General features: G+C 33.8%; 1 pseudogene; it reads right to left on the reverse strand.

Annotated features, from left to right (window-relative positions):
* Window positions 1-203: 203 nt before the first annotated feature.
* Window positions 204-5,939, reverse strand: part of LOC119579754 — a 6,569-nt pseudogene continuing 833 nt past the window's right edge.

Here is a 5,939-nt window from a genome sequence, read left to right on the forward strand (position 1 = left end):
TAACCATCCGCCTGAAAAATTCAGATCTTGTATATATGCAGCAGTGTATAGTCTTTTCAAGCAACCTTCAAAATCATAAGTTGGATAATAAATGTACTGTTATGGCTGTATTTCAGAGGTCTTGATCAAAAAACATAAGACTGACTTGGAAGTTCTGATGCACATGAATAAAATAGAAAAGGTGCAATCTGTTTTTTTTTCTCTTTTTGTTTTCCACATTAAGGAAAGTTGACATCATCAAGATGACAGAACTAGTGCTATTGTCCTAGTATTTCAATATCAACAAATGCAATTTGAGCAATGAAATAAAACAAGTACAACCTTTGAAAAGCTACTTCCACAAAGTAAATATTGGGGTCAGGTGGGGAAGGAGAGAAAGAAACCTTGAAAAAAAAAAATGTTGCTGAACAGATAAATATATATTACAAGCCAGTCATTATCAATGCTTATTCTGAGAGCCTTCTTATATTATAGCAAAGTCTGAAACCACAAAAGTTTTTCTTGGAATAACTAGCAAACAAGAAAACACTGTGAGATGTCTCTTCAAAGTTTTGCAATACATCTGACCAATTTGATTGCTGAAAAATGTATCTTACCCATCATTTCAAGTGTATATGTATATATTAATCACAGTAAAAAGTCGTATAGCATCCCTTTGCTTTATTGAATGAAAGGCTTGAAATAATCTGATGTACAGTTGTTACTTCATGCACTTTAATAATTTCCTTAACCTCTGAAGATTCACGTTTCAGAGGTTGATGAGAAAGTTTAGTGCGTATTCTTGAAGAAGAAGAAGAAATTTAATTTGCTTAATAAAACTGAGAAAAAAAGGAATATAGTGAGGGAAGAGGAGTGAAAAAAGACTACATTCTGATCACATATTGGGGAGCCTTCTTTTGCCTGGTCTGCTTAAAAAAATAAACCAATAAAAAATGTCCAATACGAGTTGCTTTGAAATTCAGTAATGACAAATACATCCTAACAGAAGCATGAGATCTCTAAAATAACAAACTGCTCTGAAAAACACTCCCTTATTCTCATTTTACACGATTACTTTTGTGTTAAAACTGTATTAAAAAAAACAAAAACAAGTATGCTTTATACATATCAAGAATTTTTTTTATGTGTTAGCAAGAAAAGAAAAATGAAACCTGACAGAACATAAGTAAAAGCTACATTCTAATGCATCATTTGAAATTTATGTGATTCCACTGCTTTAAAAATCCAAAACAAATGTCTACAACTGTAATATCTACTTCTACAGGACAAATTTGTAAACCACCGCTGCATTCTTCTACAATTTCTTTTCGTAGATAAGAATTTATATCAGTGATAAAAGAATAAACTCATATGCTTCAGAGAAGTTCAATAACTCCCAAAGAAAGTGTGAGGAAACAGAAAAGAAAAAAGAACTCTAGCTGCATTATCTTTGAAACTAACAACTTTCTCATCAGTATGTATTTTGACAAGTAATTTTCTAATGATTGTTTTGTGCAAAGTTCTATGCATCTCCAGTAATTTGCCGCTTTAGTTTCTACCAGATAATTTATCTTTAAAATAAAGTTTATTTAAGTACTATTTGTGGCTCTACATCATAAATCACATACATATTGTGCAAAAATAAGCTTAGTGAGCCCTTGATACAAATCTAATGAAGATGAATGCCATAATCTTTTGTTTCTCACTTAGGTCATTGATCTCCTGTATCATCAATAAATTAAATCATATTCCATAAAAATACTGAAGTGATTCAGACTCTATCATATGTGGGAAAAATATGTGATGTTGCAAGCTTGAGTCCCTGGCCACAATTTTCAATCTGTAAATAAAATTAATTAGTTGATTTGTGTTTTGTATAATATTATGCATTTCATAATCTTATCATATTCATCTAAAATTAATAAAGTATGAAATAAGGACCAAATTCTAATATGTTTGCAATAATTATGTAATGGAATTGCAATTAACAGTACCTATTGTATGGTGGTCAAATTCGAGATAGATGATGAAGAAGTTTGATGGCAGAACCGCTTCCAGTTTTCTCCAGAACATACTGGATTGGGACATACCACCAGCTCAGAAGCTATAAGGACAAAATCAATTGAGAATCTTAGAAAACACAGGAATTTCAACTGTCTCACTATTTCAGTATCTTTTGCATAAAATTAAAGTAAGCACAAGTAAAACATACTGTCTTGGCTAGAGCACCCATGGGCTCAGGATACTGGTGTGTTAAGAGAGCCAATAATGCAGTAAAGGAGCAAAGCCCTGCAGTGAATACAATGAAGAATGGCAACTCCTTTTTTGGGTAGACAGACACCTCATGGAAAGCTGCAGATAACAAGAAAAATAATAAAATAAATTAATCTATGGCAAAGAAAAAACAAATGATAAATTGCATGAATTTCTGTAAACTGCAACTATCAAGAAAATCAAGACAGCACTGTGGCATGCAGGGACCTGTATGCATACCTTACAGCTATGCATCCTGGTCCAAGCAAGCTATTCTTACTTCTAATTGATTGGCCATCTTCATTTGTTATCTGCCTACCAACAATAACATTTTACAATATCATTTTTTTAAAAAGTAAGATATTCTAATACACTTTTCATTGAGACAAAACTCCAAATGGATCAATAATGTGTCATAACACAACATAACTGTTTTATAAGTGCAGCGACTCCCAAAATGTGGTGCATACACCTCAGGAGGTATGTATGAAAAAACTTGAAAGATAACATACAATGATATTATTTTGTGACAAGTACTGTTGTAATATAATAAGATGTAAGTGATATACAATTAATGTTAGTAAATTTGTCAGCTTTATAAATCAAATGAAATGCAATGCATGCAGCAAATGGTAGAAAAAAATGGTGGTGGCAGAGGTGGGTGTATAGATTCAAAAATGTTTGGGAGCTGCTGAAGAACAGCAATTTCATGGAGATAAATACTTACATGGCAGAAGCTCCCGATCTGCACATTCAGTGCAAGTTGGGTAAGGATAAACAAATGTCCTTTCTCCAGAGGATAGGGAATAATACGGAATGTTCCTTCCCATGTGCAATGCAGGAGGTTCAGTGCTCCTTCAACCTTTAAGAAATTTTTTAAAAATCAAATTCCTCTCCAGAAGATTCAGTGACAATTAACAATTAATACACTGATAGTGACAAAGTTCATTTACTCTGTTAATGCTCTGAATTATAAATAAATGTCTCAATGAAATGCTATGCACTATGGAATGACATGCCAGTTCACAAAAGCTACTTACTCTTTTCCAGTGTGGGAGGTGGAAGAAGGCATATGCAATGGCTTCAGAATCTCCTCTTTTAAGAATATGCTCAGGAGGAAGAATAAGTGGCTTCATCTCCAGCAAGTACTGAAAAGAGTAAAATTATAAACAATATGTATATGTTTAAGTGTGCAAGGGCTCTCACACTTACTCTCATACTCTGTCTCTCCTAATTTTGTTGTGATATGAGTAACAGTAACTGAAAATGTTAATTACCTTTGGTACATGTGGGTTGAATTCTACAGCACGGTGAATGGCTTCTACAGCTGCCATTTCTGCTGCTGTGAGACCACGTTTACTTGCTATATCTGGAGAAAATCTAGAATAATGGACTTTGTAAGTTCCTCTTCCACAACACTATAAAACCAGGAGAAATATCCCCCATTACTATAAACATTATACAGAAGCTATATATGATCAATAGAAATGCAAAAAAGAGAAACAAAGAAAAGACATAAAAAAAAGGGAAAAGAATAAGGAAGAGGGAAGATATAGGGATGGAGAGGAAGGGAGAAAAATAATAAAACATACAGACATACTTTCATTATTCAAACACACATCAATACTAACTTATCTGCTACTGCTCTTGCTTTTAGCAGTGCTGCTGTATAACATATAGTTGCAGACTTTGGGAGAGCAATGTCATCATATTTTGCAAGAACAGCTTGTGCATCAGCATATGCACCAACCTCAAGTAATGCCTCTAACAAATTTTCATGTAGGTTTAAGACATTCATAATTGGAGGCACTTCCTTTGTTAACTGAAAGAAAAATTAGTTACTTTAGTATGTGAATGACTATATAAGTGGAACACTCATGCATGGAACACAAATAACATTATATATCTGAATCATTAACACCTTCTGGCACACATGGTATTAAACAAGTGGTAAATTCACACACAGGCAGACAAAATGCTCATAAAAAAAAAATCATAGCTGGGCCATACCTATCAAATAATTAGCAAGACAAGACCATCTAGGTGGTGAGTTTGCCAAGTTTAGCCAGAATACATAAATAACCGGTAACACTTACATCCCTGAACATCTTTATTGCTTCTTTCATCTTGCCAAGTTTTCTTGCGCACATGGCAAGTCGTCTTTTTTATGTAAATAAATACATTTCTGTCCCGCCCTGTAAAACAAAACAAAAGAGTAAAAAAGAAAATCATATTGAGCTCACAACCAAGAAGAAAGAGCATTTTGAACCTTAGGTGTCCATCCTCTAGGAAAAATCAAATATCCTTAGAAATCTTTATAAAAATATGGTAATCAAATGCTTCAAGTATAATTATTTTACATTTTCAGTTATATTTCCCTTACAATTATCCTTTCTCAAATGATAATAAACTAGTTACCTATTACTTACACTACTTTAAGTAAAAATAACAGAAACTATATGGCACATCAATATGGTTAAAAAACTGCATTAGTAAATCTTGATCCAATGCACAATTCTCCCAAATAAAATACCTATAAAATTACATTCAAAGCAACAAATAACAATTGGCCAAAGTAGCATGAAACAAAGACTATATATAGAGCTAATTTTTTTCCTCAATGACATAAAAATACACACACACAACTGGTCACCAACTAAAAGTAATGAAAAACGTACTGAACTTACTGTGCAAAGCTTCCATAACTGGACTTTGATGCTGGGTAGTTTGTGACTTTCTATAATTTACTTCAGCATATTTCAATGCTGTTTTTAAGCATTTTCTCCACCTCCACAATGGAGTTGCATTCCTCCTCAGCTAAGAGAATGTATGCTGAGGCACACTCGGGGTTTAGTTCCAAGGCAGAATGTGCCGACTTGATGCGTACCTCTGGGTTTCTTTCTCTCCAGGCTGTCTGCATTACTGTTTATAGAAGTTATATATAAGCATTTCTGCTACAGTGCAAACTACTACAAAATGCTTGCCCATCAAACTCAAAATATGACACCATGGACTAAGGTAATGGACTGACTTACTTTCATATTCTGGCTTCCCTGCATCTGCCTCACAAGTGAAGAATGTCTGGTGGGCTTGTGCAGATAAGTTCATGTCATAGTATGTCAGGGGTTCCTTCTTGGTTGACCATGTTAGCCGCTGGTACTCAGAACCTCGGAAAAGATTTCAGCGGATTCCGCCACACTTTACACTCTAAAATATTGAAAAATTTCAGAAATATGTAAATCAAAGAAAAATAATGAATCAAAGGGGAAAGAATGTATGAATGTATAAACAAACTACTGTTGCATAGTAAGGAACTTCACAGTTTTCAGACAAAAAATGCACTTACAAATTACAAATTCACTTACCTGGTACACTTTGTTGATTATTGTTATTGTTGGGATTGGTATTGGTGTTTTCTGTGGTGGTGTTCTCACCACCCCAATCCATGGACTGAGGTGGTTGAGGGACACCTGTTCAATGACGAGGTTCCATATTTTCGAAAGTACCACCACTCAAATATCTGTGAAAGGAATGATTATACATCAGACTCACTGCAATTCATCTTTTACTAAAACACAACAAAAAACAAGACAACGGGTTAGCATTATGTATTTTTTTTTAAACCAGAACCCACATTAACAACTCTATAACTTTGACTTACTAGTATTAAGCCTGAATAGAGATGAGGTTCCTGTAGGCCACATAAA

Source organism: Penaeus monodon, chromosome 12 (assembly GCF_015228065.2).
Source record: "Penaeus monodon isolate SGIC_2016 chromosome 12, NSTDA_Pmon_1, whole genome shotgun sequence".
Classification (NCBI taxonomy): domain Eukaryota; kingdom Metazoa; phylum Arthropoda; class Malacostraca; order Decapoda; family Penaeidae; genus Penaeus; species Penaeus monodon.